The sequence below is a fragment of the Papio anubis genome, chromosome 16 (assembly GCF_008728515.1).
Source record: "Papio anubis isolate 15944 chromosome 16, Panubis1.0, whole genome shotgun sequence".
Classification (NCBI taxonomy): Eukaryota; Metazoa; Chordata; class Mammalia; order Primates; family Cercopithecidae; genus Papio; species Papio anubis.
The window spans coordinates 87,920,424-87,935,990 of NC_044991.1; the positions used below are offsets into that span (position 1 = coordinate 87,920,424).

Below are 15,567 nucleotides of genomic sequence, written 5' to 3' on the forward strand. Positions count from 1 at the left end.
TTCGCAACACATTCGTTCATTTTAAAGGGACATTTTAACCCTGACTTACTACTTGATCAGGTTTGGATCTCGCTAGAGAAAAACTAGGCAACTTTTCTGGACACTTCTCAGCTCTCTCCGGTTGTAAGAACTAAGTGGCCAAACTCTCCCCAGCAGGGACTGCAAAGATGTAAATGCTGCAGCCGTGAGACTCACCTCTATCAGGCCGAAGCTTTGGGAGCGTGGAGGCTGGAGCAAGGCCGTGCAAGGCGTCCTCTGAACCTGGGATTCTAACATGCTCTGGGAACAGACTCAAGGGAGGTGTCCAGGCCTCTCTGCAAGGGAATGGCAGGGTGAGCTAATTCAGAGGCACCTCTGCCACCCCCATGGATGGCCCTATTGACAGAGCCAAAGATTTTTTGGACAAAAGTAAAAGAAACATGTTCAAAGTAGTTGAAGAAATAGAAGGCTTTATTTATTGAAACCATGAAGGAGAATCTTACCAAAGCCAAGGACAGGGTGTGCCCTGGACAAGGGCAGGGTGGGAGCAAGAGAGATGTTCTGCTGACAAGAAGGTCCCACGGTTTCTGATCAATTTTGCCGGAGGTCCTGCTCCATGTCTCTGTCTCTGTCTCTTCATCTCTCTGTCCCTTGCTGTGAGTCTGAGTGCTTATCTCTGTCTCTTTGCGGTTTGAGTGTGTCAGGGGGTGCACACCTACCTCCATTTCTCTGGATGTCTCCATGGGTGTTTCTATTTCTCTGTGTCAGTGTTCATCTCCTGTCTCCTTCTCCTCCTTTCTCTATGTTCTCTTTCCATGTAACTGGAGACGGCTCAGCCAACATGGCAGCCTCTGGCCTAAGAGGTAAAATTACTTCCAGGTTAAGCCCCTTGCAGAAGCTAAGTCCAACCTGATTGGACGAGTGAGAGTCAGTCATCCACCCTGGTCCAGTCAGCAATTGCTAATGGGAGGGCTGATACCATCCTCCCATGATTGCAAGCGGCAGGCCTGTGTTTGGAACAGGAAGGAATTCCTTGTAGATGGGATGGTTGTGAGCGGGACAGAAACTCCACTACAAGGGTCCTGGGGGTACTACAGGGACTGAAGGAAGCAGTGTGATCAGTGTGAAAGCAGCAAAGCCATGATTTATTTCTTGGGCATGTAGTTTTCTCCCGAGGCCTCTGCTTGGTTGTTTTACCCAGCATCGGTGCCAAAGGAGATTTCCCTAAAGGGAAAAGTACTGCAGTGGTCGACGCATTACAGTCCTTTCCCATTTGCAAGCTCTCCCACACATTCCTTCTTCTGTTCCCAAACCACAGGAGACGACGAGAAAGAACAGACAACCTATCCAGATAATTTGCCTTTGGAGTCTGCAGGGCTGGTGAAGGCATCCTGAGATGGGGGAGGCCCCTGGGGACCCCACAGTGAGGGCTCCCACCTCCTCTCCCACGCCGCTCTTCCTCAAGCCCTGGGCTGCCTGTGTGACTGTCTCAAGACTGGGGGTTCTCCGGTGAGCAGATGGCTGCTTAGTGTAAGTAGAACAACATATTTTTAAAATAATATTTGACAGAAGGGAAGAAGGAGGCCTTACCACAGTCAAACCACTCTTCCTAGCTTGAATCCAATGCATCCTCCCATAGTGTAAAGGCCGCCCCCGCACTCTCTCGTGACAACTATGGGGTGTGGGGTGTGTTGCTAAATTCAAAGACAGGAGCGCAGCTTGGGTGCATCTTTAGAAGCGTGAGCACACCCAGTATCCACTCTAGATATTTCTCCAGACCCTCCTTCCTCAGGAACCTTTCCCTGCCTGTCCATTTACTTTTATTGTTCAATTTTCCATCATTCTACTCTTTGGACCCTTCCCTTTATATGGTCCTTTATTCTCTCTGATTTTGAGCCTTATTCTTCAGCTACTAAATTCCTTACACATGATATTATTTATTTCTCACTCTGTGTCAGCCCCTCCTCTCCCTCATTCAGAGTCTTTCCCGTGTTGACATCTTTGTCACTCCAGGCTCTAGGTAGAAGAAGTGACTGAATTTCCAAATGAATTGTATGCATGATGAAAAGGGAGGACCTCTCCATACATTTTGCATTTCTGTTCACATTTTTTTAAAACAGGAAAGAAAGAAAATAAAGACAACTCACCAAATTCAACCACTTATTTAATTTGTGCTTTCTTTAAGCAAATCACGTTCATATTCTAAAATAAGTAGTGTCAAAAAGAGATTGTATACCATTACCATAAGTGGCAAAGCAGTTAGTATCCCTTTGCCATGAGGAGAAAGTAAATGTAAAACTAAATCCAGTGGACAAGAGCTATTCCTATGATGAAATCCCAGCTCCATGAGGCTACTTGAAGAAGCCTCTGAGCCTGAAGCCCCTGGGCTCCTGGTTAAAAGGAAGAATTATCTGGTGCTAAAAAGGCATGGAAGCCTCACAGACACCAGGCTGGAGCTTTCTTCTTGAAGTAATCGCAGTCCTTTCTCTGTGTGATTGATTTGATATTTCACGCTTCGTCTGTATACAGGGAAGGCCTTCTCCGGCTTGTCTTCTCCCTCTGAGACCAGCTGGGAACCGAACCTGAATCATGGATGTTTATTGCTGGAAAGGTCTTCAGCCACCCCCTAATCCCTTCATTTCACACTTGGAGTAACTAGGGCACAGAGAGGTTAAGTGTCTTTTTGGCTGTCTCACAGCTCGTTAGTACTGGAGGCCAGGCTGCAGCTAAGGAGCAGGTTTCTCAACCCCGACTTCCCCATGTGCAAATGACAATGGCTCAGGCTTCAGTAGTGTAGGGACTTTTTGGACCACCATGTTAGGGTCTCATTTTTCAAAGGGCTAGGTTTTCAGTGCTGTCTGTCATTTTCAGCAAAGGTGAGAGCTGCATTTGCATAAAACCAGGTCTCCGATTCTGCATTTTGGCAGCACAGGGGCAAGACTGAGCCTCCACCTGGAGGTGCAGCCACCACCGGGCTCCAGTTTCAAGGTTTTCTGAGATTTCCTGAGCACTTCCAGCCAGTTTATCATCTCATTTAATGAGGAAGAAGAAGCAATTCAAAACCATCACATCCACATTATTCAAAGTCTCTCTAGCCTGGATTGGTGTAGCTCAGGACCCTAGCAACCCGATGATATTGAAAATGAAAACCCAAGCAATTTGTAAACTGTCAAGCTTAATACAAGATCTCTGTGCTAATGGGATTGTATTGACCTGAGCATTATCAGAAGAAGAGGTTGATGGAATCCTAGGACGAAATGAAGACATGACACACATTTTGGTTGCATCTCCCAGGCCCTATAAATTTGGGTATGAAATTGGAAGCATAGCAGTTCATTGGCCATGACTGCAGCTCACCGTGGCCATGCCCAGCTATGCTCAGTGTGCACAGCGAGGAGAAATTTGAGGTTTGGCATCCCAGTACAGGCAGGAAGCATGAGCGTGTACGGTGTGTGTTCATCCCACACCCATGTCTCTGGCCTCTTGCTAGGTCCCCTTCTCTCCTGTTCCCTCCCACCTGAAGCTCTAGCAGCCAGCTCTGTTTTGTGCCAGATGCAGACCAAATGCTGTGAGGACACTCTGCTCAGTGGAAGGTGGCTCAGGGCTCGGGAGGCCGCATGTAGGAGCCAGTAAAAAGAGTGAATGTGCTTTTGCCTTCCTCCTTCTCCTTCTCAAATAGCTCCCTAACCACCCAGCAGGTCTGGCTCTGCCTTCATGCAGGAAAGGTCGATTCTGGCTTTCCAAGGCCCTCAGGCAGCCACAGCCCTACATGGCCTCATTCCAGCAGGAAGTGTCAAAGGAATTCTGCCCTGGCACATCTCACTTCTTCCTGATAAAGGGGCCAGCACGGTCCTTCCTCCCCTTCTCAGGTTTCAGGGGCAGACGCCATGCCATGGTGACAGGGCGTCCCCTTGATGGAAAGGCCACCAGAAGCACTGGTGATCCAGCTGGACACTGCCGAGTCCTGGGACCATACTCGCTGCCTCCCTCCAGACTCCTTACATAAGATAAATGAAGCCCAGCTGGCTGAAGACTTTTGATTAGCGAAGCAAGATTCTTATTGCTCACAGTCCCAAGTGTAGCAAGCTGAGATGCTGTGCAGACCTCAGAGCAGGGCAACCATCCACATGGCGTGTTCGGTCTTCATGGCTCACATCTCAGCTGTGGCTCACATCTTCATGGCTCACGTCTCAGCTGTGGCTCACATCTTCATGGCTCACATCTCATGGCCCCACAACTTGTGCCATCGTGTTGCACATGAGTGCTGAGTTGAGCAAATAGAATCTTCTGCCTCAGTGTTCCCTGTCTCCCAGTGAGACATGGCTGTGCTTTGGTACCCACTCACTGTTTGTTTTGGACCTAGAAATCAGTTTCTGAAATGACACATCCTGGTGCAGTGATCAAGCTACTGAAGATCCGAGCACACCTGGCAATGTGCACAGATTTCACTGTCCTCCTGGGCCCATCTCCTCCAATAGGACCAGGAGAACCTCCCACACCTGATGCTGGGGCATGGCCTTTGGACAGCGCCTTTCTGGTCTCTAGGATTGAAAGTCCATGTATCAGCCGGGCAGGAAGATGGGGTCAAAAAGCTGTGGCAACTCGAGAGAGATCTGCCAGGTTTCTGTGAAGATGGCCCTGCTGGCTACACATTTAGGAAGGACAGGATGGGAAGGGACCTTTTTGTGAAAAACAGAACTGGACAGACTCACTGTTTCCCAGTGGAGTTTGCAGTATTGATGAGAACTAAGAACCAGCTCAACAGTTCCTCTCTTAAAAACTTGCTTTCCTTACTAATATTCAGACTGTTAGTACCAAAAAGCCTACAATTTCATCAGAAAATATTAAGAAATGTTAACAACATGTAAGTCAGGAGAGAGAGCTGTCTTTCCATATGAAAGCTCTCCCTGAGGGGCAGTAAGAACACTGATCTCTTCCAGTTTCTTCTTGTATATGTCACACACTGAAGCCTCACGGGGTCCCAGGAGGCAGCAAGACTCCTGACAACAGGGTAAAGATCCTCACCTCTTGTTGGTTGGCCCAGAGTCTTACAATTTTGGTTAAAAAATGTAGAGTTAGGCCAGGCGCAGTGGCTCATGCCTGTAGTCCCAGCGCTTTGAGAGGCCAAGGCGGGTGGATTATGAGGTCAGGAGATTGAGACCACCCTGGCCAACATGGTGAAACCCCTGTCTCTACTAAAATAAAAAAATTAGCTGGGTTTGGTGGTACGTGCCTGTAATCCTAGCTACTTGGAGGCTGAAGCAGGGGAATTGCTTGAACCTGGAAAGCAAAGGTTGCTGTGAGCCGGGATTGTGCCACTGCACTGCAGCCTGGCAACAGAGCAAGACTCTGTCTAAAAAAAAAAAAAATGTAGAGTTTAGAAATTAATTTGTATTATAGAAAGAGTTTTCATTGTGTGTGGATTTGACCAAGGATTAAATTCTGTACCCCTTTTCACATCACAGGTCTATACCATGTGTTTGGCATTTTCCGGTCACACCGAATTGGTCATCTCCTAATGACCACATGGCTCAGAACCTCACAGCGCCTCCTTCTGGGGGCCTCTTTCTCCCAGTTCCTCCCAGGGACTTGGCAACTTCATCTGTAAGGCCTGCAGAGGCTGGCGATGGCTGTCCATTGTTTTCGCTCCTTGGCTTCAGTTCAGAGCCATCAAATCCCTGCAGCTCGCACACTAGAACATTCATATTTTGGATAAGGTAAGTTAAAAAATAATTTACTAAAAGTCAGTGCATCATCTTTGTAACAATTTTCAGCATCTTGACAAAAGTGAGAAGTCATTCTCAATGATAAAGATAGTTTTGCCAGGTATTTTTTTCCCCAATATTCTGAAAATGTTATTTTTTATTTAGGAAACAGGTCAATAAACACTAATTCTGGTGAAAGAAAATGCATGCTACATAATTCATTAAATCCCACGGGTTCTCTGCACACCCTGCCACTCAGAACTGTTTCCATGCAGAGCAAATGATTTTCAGTGTAATTAAAGAAATGAATTGTGGCTGGAGACTGCAGGACTCTGATCACCAAACTTCTTTCCAGCCACCTCTTTTGTTTGTTTGTTTGTTTTTGAGACAGAGTCTTGCTCTGTCGCCCAGGCAGGAGTGCAGTGGCACCATCTCGGCTCACTGCAAACTCTGCCTCCTGGGTTCACACCATTCTCCTGCCTCAGCCTCCTGAGTAGGTGGGACTACAGGCGCCGCCACCACGCCTGGCTAATTTTTTTGTATTTTTAGTAGAGATGGGGTTTCACCGTGTTAGCCAGGATGGTCTCGATCTCCTGACCTCGTGATCCGCCTGCCTCGGCCTCCCAAACTGCTGGAATTACAGGCATGAGCCACTGCACCCGGCCCTTTCCAGCCACCTCTTACCTTATTATTGGTTTTATACTCAAATGTCACCCTGGGAGTGGCACAGGGAGGGAGGGAGCCCACGGCAATGGGAAGCTTCAAGAGATCCCAGCATTTGGAGAAGGTGAGTGAGCCTCAAGTTCACCTGGAGAGATTTTTACTTTCTTCCACTTCTAGAAACAGTGTCCCCCCCTTTTTTGGGTAGGCTTTATTGTGTTTTGGATAACTTTTAAAGTAGTCAACAAAATAGTTTCTAGAAAATGGAAAACTCAGAGTGTAATCTACCGGGAGCTCCTAGTTTTGACCTGTTCCTTGCTTTACCTGCTGGGCCTGTGATACAAAGAAACACCATGTCTTCAATGGCAACCTCGGAAATGAACTTCATTGAAGGGGAATGCACGTTGAGGTTTATGATTGCTGCTATGAAAAGAGTCCACACCCTTTCCTTCAAAACACACGTAATGTGTAAGAGCCACACGTTACTGTGTCAGGGCAGCATTTTAAGGATAAAGAAAAATTAGAACTATTTTAGTCTTCACTAGCGTATACACACAAACACACATATATAGTTTGGCCATTGATGGAATAATATGCAGCAAATAAAATGAATAAATTAGAGCTAAATACATCTAAATTAATCTCAAAAACATAATGGTATAGCGGTGAATGAAGGTAACATGTTTTGAAAGGGTATATGAAACATGATCAAATTATAATTTTTTAAAAACACAGAATAATACTATGTATCATTACTGGTCACATGCATGTTTAGTAGAAATGTAAAAACATGAATCAAAGGATATCACCAAATTTGAGATGTGGAAAGTAGAATGGACACAGATCCGAGATGTTTTCCATAAAGAATTATTTTTTCTCTGTACCATTCTATTTCTTTAAAAATATCTGAAGGAAAATGAAAAAAATGTAATATTTGCTAAGTTGTGGTCTCAGATCCATGGGTCTTTTTGACATTATTCTCCATACTTTTCTTTATATTAATCTTTCATATAATCAATGGGGCAAATTTTTGTCTAAGAAAAAAGGGATCCAATTGACCTTTATTTAACTCTTTGGAATAAAAATACGAAGCCAGGTCAACCTGTAAGAATGTGAATCAATTCCCATCTCAGATTCCTCATCACAAAGGCCTAAAGATCATGGGAGTGGGGAAAAGGTTGCACAAAAGGACACGATTTGTTCACTTCACACAAGTGTTCTTTGAAAATAGAAGCACAAGTTAAATATTTTTTAAAAGCAATTTTTTGTTTTAATTTCAACTACTTTTTCAGTGCTGTGAATGTTCCATATGAAATGCTTTTCATGGTAGAAATTTCTTTTTTTATTGCATATATTTATGGTAAACACCATGGTGTTTACCATATCTCACTATATATATGTTACTATACATATAATGAAATTATTACCATGGTCAAGCAAATTAACAAAGCCATCATCTCCTATAGTTACTTGTGTGTGTTTAAGAGACAGGAAAGAGCATCTAAAATCTATTCTCTTAGCAAATTTCCATTACAACACGATATTATTAACTGCAATAGTCATGCTGGACATTAGATATCTAGACTTACTCATCATATATGACTGCAACTTTGTACCCATGACCTACATCTTCCCATTTTCCCCTCATCCCACCCCTGGTAACCGTCATTTTACTTTCTGTTTCTATGTATTTGACTTTTTTTAGACTCTGCTTATCTTTGAGGTTCCTGCAATATTTTTCTTTTTGTGCCTGGCTTATTTCAGTTGGCATAATGTCCTACAGTTTCACGTATGTTGTCACAAATGGCAAGATCTTCTTTTCTAAGGCTGGAGAGTATTCCATTATACACACACACACACACACACACACACACACACAGAGCAATTTCTTTATCCATTTACTTAGGTTGTTTTCATATCTTGGCTATTGTCTGTGATGCTGCTATGAGCATGGGAGCACAGATACCTTCATATGATGCTGATTTCATTGCCTTTGGATGCATATCTCGAAGAGGGATTGTTGGACCATAAGGTATTTAGTTCTAGTTTTAATTTTTTGAGGAAACGCCATATTGTTTTCCATGATGTCTGCATCAATATACATTCCCACCAACAGTGGGTGGTGGTTCCTTTTCTCCAGACCATCAGCAACACTCATCATTTCTTGTCTTTTTGATAATAGGCATTCGAACAGTTGTGAGGTGATATCTTATTGTAGTTTTGATTTGCATGTCTCTGATGTTTTCTGATATTTCTCTGATGTTGAGCACCTTTTTGTAAGCCTGTAGGCCACTTGTGTGTCTCCTTTGGAGAAATGTCTATATAGGTCTGTTGCTCATTTTTAATGAGGTTTTGGGTTTTTTTGGTATTAAGTTGTAGCATTTCCTTATACAATTTTGATAGCAACTCTTCATCAGATATATGGCTCGCAAATATTTTCTCACAATCTGTAACCTGCCTTTGATTTTGTTGATTGTTTCCTTTGTTGTGAAGAAGCTTTTAAGTTTGATACAGTCCCATCTGTTTATTTTTGTTTTTGTTAGTACTGGAAGTGCTAGCAAGAACAGACAGACAAGAAAAATAAATAAAAGGAAACTAAATTGGAAAGGAAGAAGTAAAATTATCTTTATTTGCAGATGACTTCATTCTATATGTAGAAAACCCTAAAGACCACCCACACCCACACACGTGTGTGTACGCATGTGTGTGCACACACACACACACACCCTTGTTAGAAATAAGAAATGAATTCAGTAATGTTGCAGGATACAAAATCAACATACAAAAATCAATTGCAGTTTTTACGTTAATAATGACCTATCTGAAAAGAAGATTGAGAAAATAATCCCATTTATGATAACATCAGAAAGCATACAATACTTAGAAATAAATTTAACCAAGGAGATGAAATATTTGTACACTGAAAACTATAAAACATCAATAAAAGAAATTGAAGAAAACACAAATAAATAAACAGATGTCCAGTGTTAATGGATTGGAAGAATTCATATAGTTAAAATGTCCATACTACCCAAAGCAATGTACAGATTTAATGCAATTCTTATCAAAATTTTATTTACGGAAAAAGAAAAAAAACTCTAAAATTCATATGGAACCACAGAAAACCCTGAATAGCCAAAGCAAGCTTGAGAAAAAAGATTTAAAAGAAAAGCTGGAGACATTACATCTCTTATGACAAATTATACCACAAAACTATGGTAATCAAAACACTAAGGTACTGGCATAAAAACAGATACATAGACAAATGGAACAAAACAGATAGCCCAGAAATAAGCCCAACCATACATGGTCAACTAGTTTTCCACAAAGCACCAAAGAATCATAATGAGGAAAGGATGGTCTCTCCAATAAATGACCTTGAGAAAACTATATATCCACATGCCAAAAAAAGGAAAAGAAAAAAAAAATTGGTCCCTTACCTTCCAACATGCACAAAAATCAACTCAAGATGGACTAAAGACCTAAATGTAACACCTGAAACCATAAAAGTCCTAAAGGAAAACACACAGGAAAAATTGCATGACATTGACCTTGGCAAGTGATGTTTTGGATATTTCAAGTTAATGATATTACTTGTCATTCACTGACTCCACATACAATCCGTCCCTCAAATATTCTCAGAACATATCACCAAGACTGTGATCACTTCTTTGGGATGCTTTAAAGTTAATTAGGAAAAAATAAAACTGGGTTTTACCTTTGAAAAACTTTCTAATGGTACCAATGTGCTCAGACAAATAGACGGACACATGAATGAAAAATCCAGATTTGCTCTTTCCATGTGGTCTAGGTGCCTCCATATATTTCTCTGGATTTTGCCATTCACTGAATGCACACGAACACTGAATTTACTGTCTATTGCTGAGTAACAAGTTATTTTAAAACGTATTGGCTTAAAATAACAAATATTTATCCTTTTGCAGCTTCTGTGGATCAGAAATCATGAAGCAGCTTAGTCGGGTATTTCAGGCTCAGGATCTCTGATGAGTTTGCACTGTAGATGTGAGCCAAGGCTGCCGTCATCTGAAGACTGGACTAGGGATGGAAGCTCTGCATTTGGGATCATACTCATGGCTGTCGCCTGAAGTCCTCGTTTTTTCACCCTTGGGCCCCTCCGTGGGGCTGCTCCCGACAGGGCCTCCCTAGAAGGAACGACTCATGAAGGAGAAATAAAGACCAAGCTAGAAACCACCATGTCTTTCATAACCCAATATCAGCAATGAGGAAGCACTTCTTCTGTGTTCTTTTGGTCTCGCAGACCAACCCTGGTACCATGTGGAAGGAAACTACAGAAGAGTGTGAATATCAGGAACTGGGGATCACTGGGGCACCTGGAGGCTGGAGCCTACAGGTACTTTATGGCGAGTCATGGCTATGGTGAGGACGCAGCTACTTTCATCACAGGTAAAAACTGATACAAAAACACACAAGCAGAGAGGAGCCCTATATGTCTGCGTCTCCTTCAGGGTTTTACTTCAGGGTGAATAGCAGCCACCATTCACCCTACCAGAGAGATGTGCTTTATTTTTTTATTGCTGGCTGGATCTTAGGCAAAATAAGCCTCTCCTGTTTCCCCAATTGAGGACAATTGAGAAAGGCTTATGTTTGCCAAAGAATATCTCATGCTAGCAACAAAACTTTTAAGGAAATAATTACAGAAAGCACAACCAGCAGTTCTGAAACCTGGACTTATAATTTCCACGCTAACTCTTTTCTAGTCCTACAGGAAGCATCAGGCAACTGGGCTGACTTCTTGCCTTAAAAACACCCCACTGCACCGGAAAGATGCCAGCATATTTCCTACCCACGGCTGGGATCACCGATCACTGCTGTTACTCTGACCTCTTCAGCTCCAGCACGGTCTGTGTCAGGACCAAGCTGTCAATGCCACCATGAAAGACTTTTCCCTTCTTAATAATAGGCCAGTGCTTTGCTCAGCGCTGACCAGGGTAGAAGAACCCGTGTTCATCGAGTTCCATGGCTTTCCCCATGTTAGCTTGCAGTCTCCATCAATGTGGGGTTTGCTGGGGAAGAGGCCCCCAGTCCAGAAACAAGGACAGTGACTCACGGAAGGCCACAGGGCTTGAGGTTGTGAACAGGACTGAAGCCTTTGCTGAGTGTGGATGGAGTGTCAGTCCTGAGCAACTTAGCTTTGATTCTGAGGTTGCGTTTGACAGAGAGCAGGGAAAGTGGAGCATACAATGGGCCACGTGTTTGTGAGGAGGGGCCCTGGGAGATTTTCAGCACTTGGGCCTGGTGGGGTTTGGGATGGGCTGATACTCAGTGGGACTGAGTTGGAACTCATGACACTCTGAGCTATGTGTATAGTGACAGATCTAAGGGCACAACAAAGGGTATAGGGAGGCGATACTGGAACATCTTATAGGGCACTGCTTACAGCCCACCACTGTCTTCCTTCCCACTGCCCTCAGGAGAATCCCAAAACCTCTGCTTGCTTGTGAAGCTCTGCTTGCCTGCCAGTGCACACCTGCTCACACCTCCAGGCTGCCCTTCTGCTCAGCTCTCAGGGCTGGGTCCTCCTCCATGAAGTAGCCGTACCTATATACCACTTGGCCTGGGACAACCTCCTACCTCCCCACCCACTTCACCTGGTTAACAACTAGGGAACCTTTCAGACCAGTGGCCCTCCACCAACGGCGAGTTTGCCCCCAAGAGACATTTTACAACCTCTGGAGAACTTTTTGGTTATTAAAACAAAGAGATTGTGACTGGCCTGTGGTGGGTAGAGGCCAGGAATGCTGCTCAACACCCTACAGTGCTCAGGACACAGGCCCTTCCCTCCACCCGCCTCCCCACTACAGAGAACGATTCAACCCCATGCCAAAAGCACTGAAGCACTGAAGCCAGGAAACCTGAGTGAAATCTCAGCTTCAATGCCCCCTCCTCAGAGACCTTTCTGTACCTGACCTTTCTGACTAGTATACCCCCTTCTTATGGGCCCTCAAAACCCCCTCCCTGTGGCGTTTGTTTTAGTTAACAGTTCTACACTGACGCGTGTGAATTTGTGATAAACATCCATCTCCCCCATCACAGTTCCATGAGGGCGAAAGCTACAGTTTCCTCCCTGTTGTGCAGGGCATGTAGCACCACGCCTGGCCCTGTAGCCAGGCTCACTAAATATTTGCTGAAGGTAGAAATGAATAAACAGGACTGTAGCTTCTAGGGGTTTCTGTGGGAGCCAGTATCACCATTCACACCTGGGGATTATGGGACATTTTCAGCAAAAACATGCACTTTGCACAAAGTGAAAGTCAGAGCCTGGAGCCTGTGCAAACGGTGCCTTGAGTAGCTCTACAGCGAGTGTGAGGATGCAGGCAGGGGTCCTTCAACAGGAGCCGGGGCATCCCAGAGAACACAGGACTGGGATCCTTGGATGCGCAGTAGGGAGGGGGCTTGGCACAGCCCCATGAGTTTGAAAAGTTTGAGGCATTAAGGTGAGTTTCTTATGGTGCAGCTTGCAGGCAGTGAAGGGAAGTGGCTGTCTCTCCCACCATGCACAGACACGCAAAATGTCCACGATCCAGCTAGAGAAGCTTCATCAAGGTTATTTGTGTTTTGCTGCAGCCTAATAAAAGCTGTAGGCTTTTCTAAGAAGGGTTATAAAAGGGAACAGCGGTGAAGTCCGAGGACAAGTCATCAATTACAGCAATTACAGTAGCACCGTAACCTTCCTAGGCTTGCTGGAGGGAGGTCGCTCTGTCCACAGGAGGTGTACCATGGATTACAGGACTAAAGGCCTTCTCTGCTTCTTCACAGTGATCCATCTCTGCCCAGCACCCAAGTACTGAATTAACCTACAACATGGCTCAGAATTAAAACATAAAATGCCAGGGGCCTCCCCCAATTAGCAGTATTGGTTGGAAACATGTTCAGCAGTGAGTAACAGAAGTCTCAAGAAATAATGGCTAAAACAAACAAGGCTATGTTTTTCCACATAGTAAGCTGTCAAGAAGTGGCTGTCACTTTAAATTCACTTTCTCATGGATGCCATCAAACACCAGGTTTATTCAGCCTTCATACGCTGCCATCACGTTCCCGTCCATGGACTTTTCTGACGTCTGCTGAACATAATCACAAGGTGGCTGCCGGAATTCCACCCATTGTATCGACATTCAGGGAAAGAGGACAGTGCCAACAATATGTCTGCTCATTTTTATTAAAGGAGGAAAAAACTCTCCTGGAAGTTCATGGCAGCATTATTCTTTCTTCTTACTTGCCAGAACTTTGTCACGTGGTCAGACTTTAAGGTAGAGAGGTAAGAAAATAAATACTCCATCTTCAAGTCTCTATAGTGGATGGCGTCAAAAAAGGGGGCAGGGATGCCTGTTTTATAAGTCAACTCACATTTTCTGCTGCATCAGCCAACTTAATAATCTACATTGCCCCCCATTTCCATTTATTGCAAAGAAAAAATGGCAGACTTACACCGGAACCCTAAGGGTACCATGACACCATGCATGCTTTCATTCATTCCTTCATGCTTCCATTCCCTTATTCATTCATTCATATCACGGGTATGTGTTGGTGGCCTCCTGTGTTTCAGGCCCTTGCTGTCAGTGGAATACAGCAGCACACAAGACAGACACAGTTCCCTTCCCGCTGAGGCTGGACGTCTACAAAGAAACTCTGGACAGCTGTCTGCCAAGGCAATGGGCACTACAGAGGAGACGCACAAATGATATGACTCATGGATGACGCTGGACAAACCTTAGTGGTTGAGTCCTGTTAGGTTTTCTCATAGGAGGTGAGTTGGAAGCAAAGACCTACAAGTAGGTCAGATAGGATGGTGTGAAAAGAGCCCCACCCACCCTACAGGGAGCACATGCAGGGATAAAGAAAAGAGCAGGATAATTTCCAAGGGCTAGAATCCCAGCTTGGCTGGAGTCCAGAGCCTGAGCAGAATTTTCTGCAGGACAAGGCAGAAGGAACTTGCAGGAAGCTTCCCCAATCACCTCTGCTCCCCACTCCTGCGGAGATTAAATGAAGAGATCTGTTTCTTAAGCACCTGTACCCCCACCACAGCCTCTGGAATGTGATAGGCGTGTATTTGATGGATGAATGAATGAATGAATGAATGAATTTCACTCAGCTGACTCTCTCTTAATTCCAGCTTCCTGTCTGCCTCTTCTGCTGCACAAGAAGCTTTGAGAACCCAGGCTAAGTTTACCATTTGTTTCTTCTGAGTCTAACACAAAAGACATGCTTATTAATAGCTGTGGAATTGATTTGAATTACATGCAAACTCCCTCAGAAAAAGACCCATGTCTAACTGATCTTTGTATCCTTCATCCTTGCACTTCAAAGCCTTGCGCATATGCGTCTTCCAAGCACATTGGGTTGGGGAGGTGGTGAAAAAGAATGAAGGAAGCCACACTCAACCCGGTTTCCACACTTTTTCCTTCACTCCTTAGCAGCCACTGGGTGCATAGGAAAGGGCGGTCTTGCTCTCCCCTGAAGCCTCTGAAGCCGATGTTTATTTAGAGCCAGGTTTCTGACACAGACAGACCCCTCTGAAGAACCATTAAAAATGAGTTCTGAGTAATGAATGTCATACCATGTAGCAGAGACATCCCCCACTACTTCAAATTTCCTGCCAAAACATGCCAATACACTGGAAGCCAATTTATTCTAAATTACCAAACTACACACTGCATTTAATGAAAAGGCTATTTCTGAAGATGTGTGCGTGCACACTGATATATTCAAAAGCAAATGACACCCGTGCTGGTGGATACACGTTGGTATTTCACACAGCCTCACTTAAAACCTACAAGGTTTTAAGCCTAGATTAACTGCGGACTTTGGCAGTCATGAGGGGTGTGATCGAAAGTCCTTTGAGAGAGGAAATCCTGTTAATAATATTGCTCTGCCCTACTGAGAAGAGACGGGGTGAGCCGGCACCTGCCTGTCTCCTCTCTTGTCTTGCCCTCTCCTCTGCCTCACTCTGACAGTGGAGGGGCTGCAGGCTGCATGAGTTGGTGGGCTCTCTAAGGTGGACGAGAAACCTGGGAATTTAGGTGGCTGTCTTAGACCCATTTCTCTCTATCTAGGTGGGCCAGACTCAGCCTCTGTCCTTCCTGAGCCTGGGTCTCTCTTCTAAAAGCCCACAGCTAGGTCAGCAGGGCCGGCCTGGGCATCAAGTAGAGACCACGGAAGAAAGAGCCAAGCACACACAGGCCAC

The 15,567-nt window shown here is 44.6% G+C and overlaps 1 long non-coding RNA gene across 1 annotated transcript in view; it reads left to right on the forward strand.

The window, feature by feature from the left end:
* Positions 1–1,441: 1,441 nt before the first annotated feature.
* LOC116270834 overlaps positions 1,442–15,567 on the forward strand; it is a 32,588-nt gene continuing 18,462 nt past the window's right edge. Inside the window, exons 1-2 of the long non-coding RNA XR_004179136.1 lie at positions 1,442–1,509; positions 5,445–5,696. This is a non-coding gene — a long non-coding RNA (uncharacterized LOC116270834). The remainder of the gene's footprint in view (positions 1,510–5,444; positions 5,697–15,567) is intronic.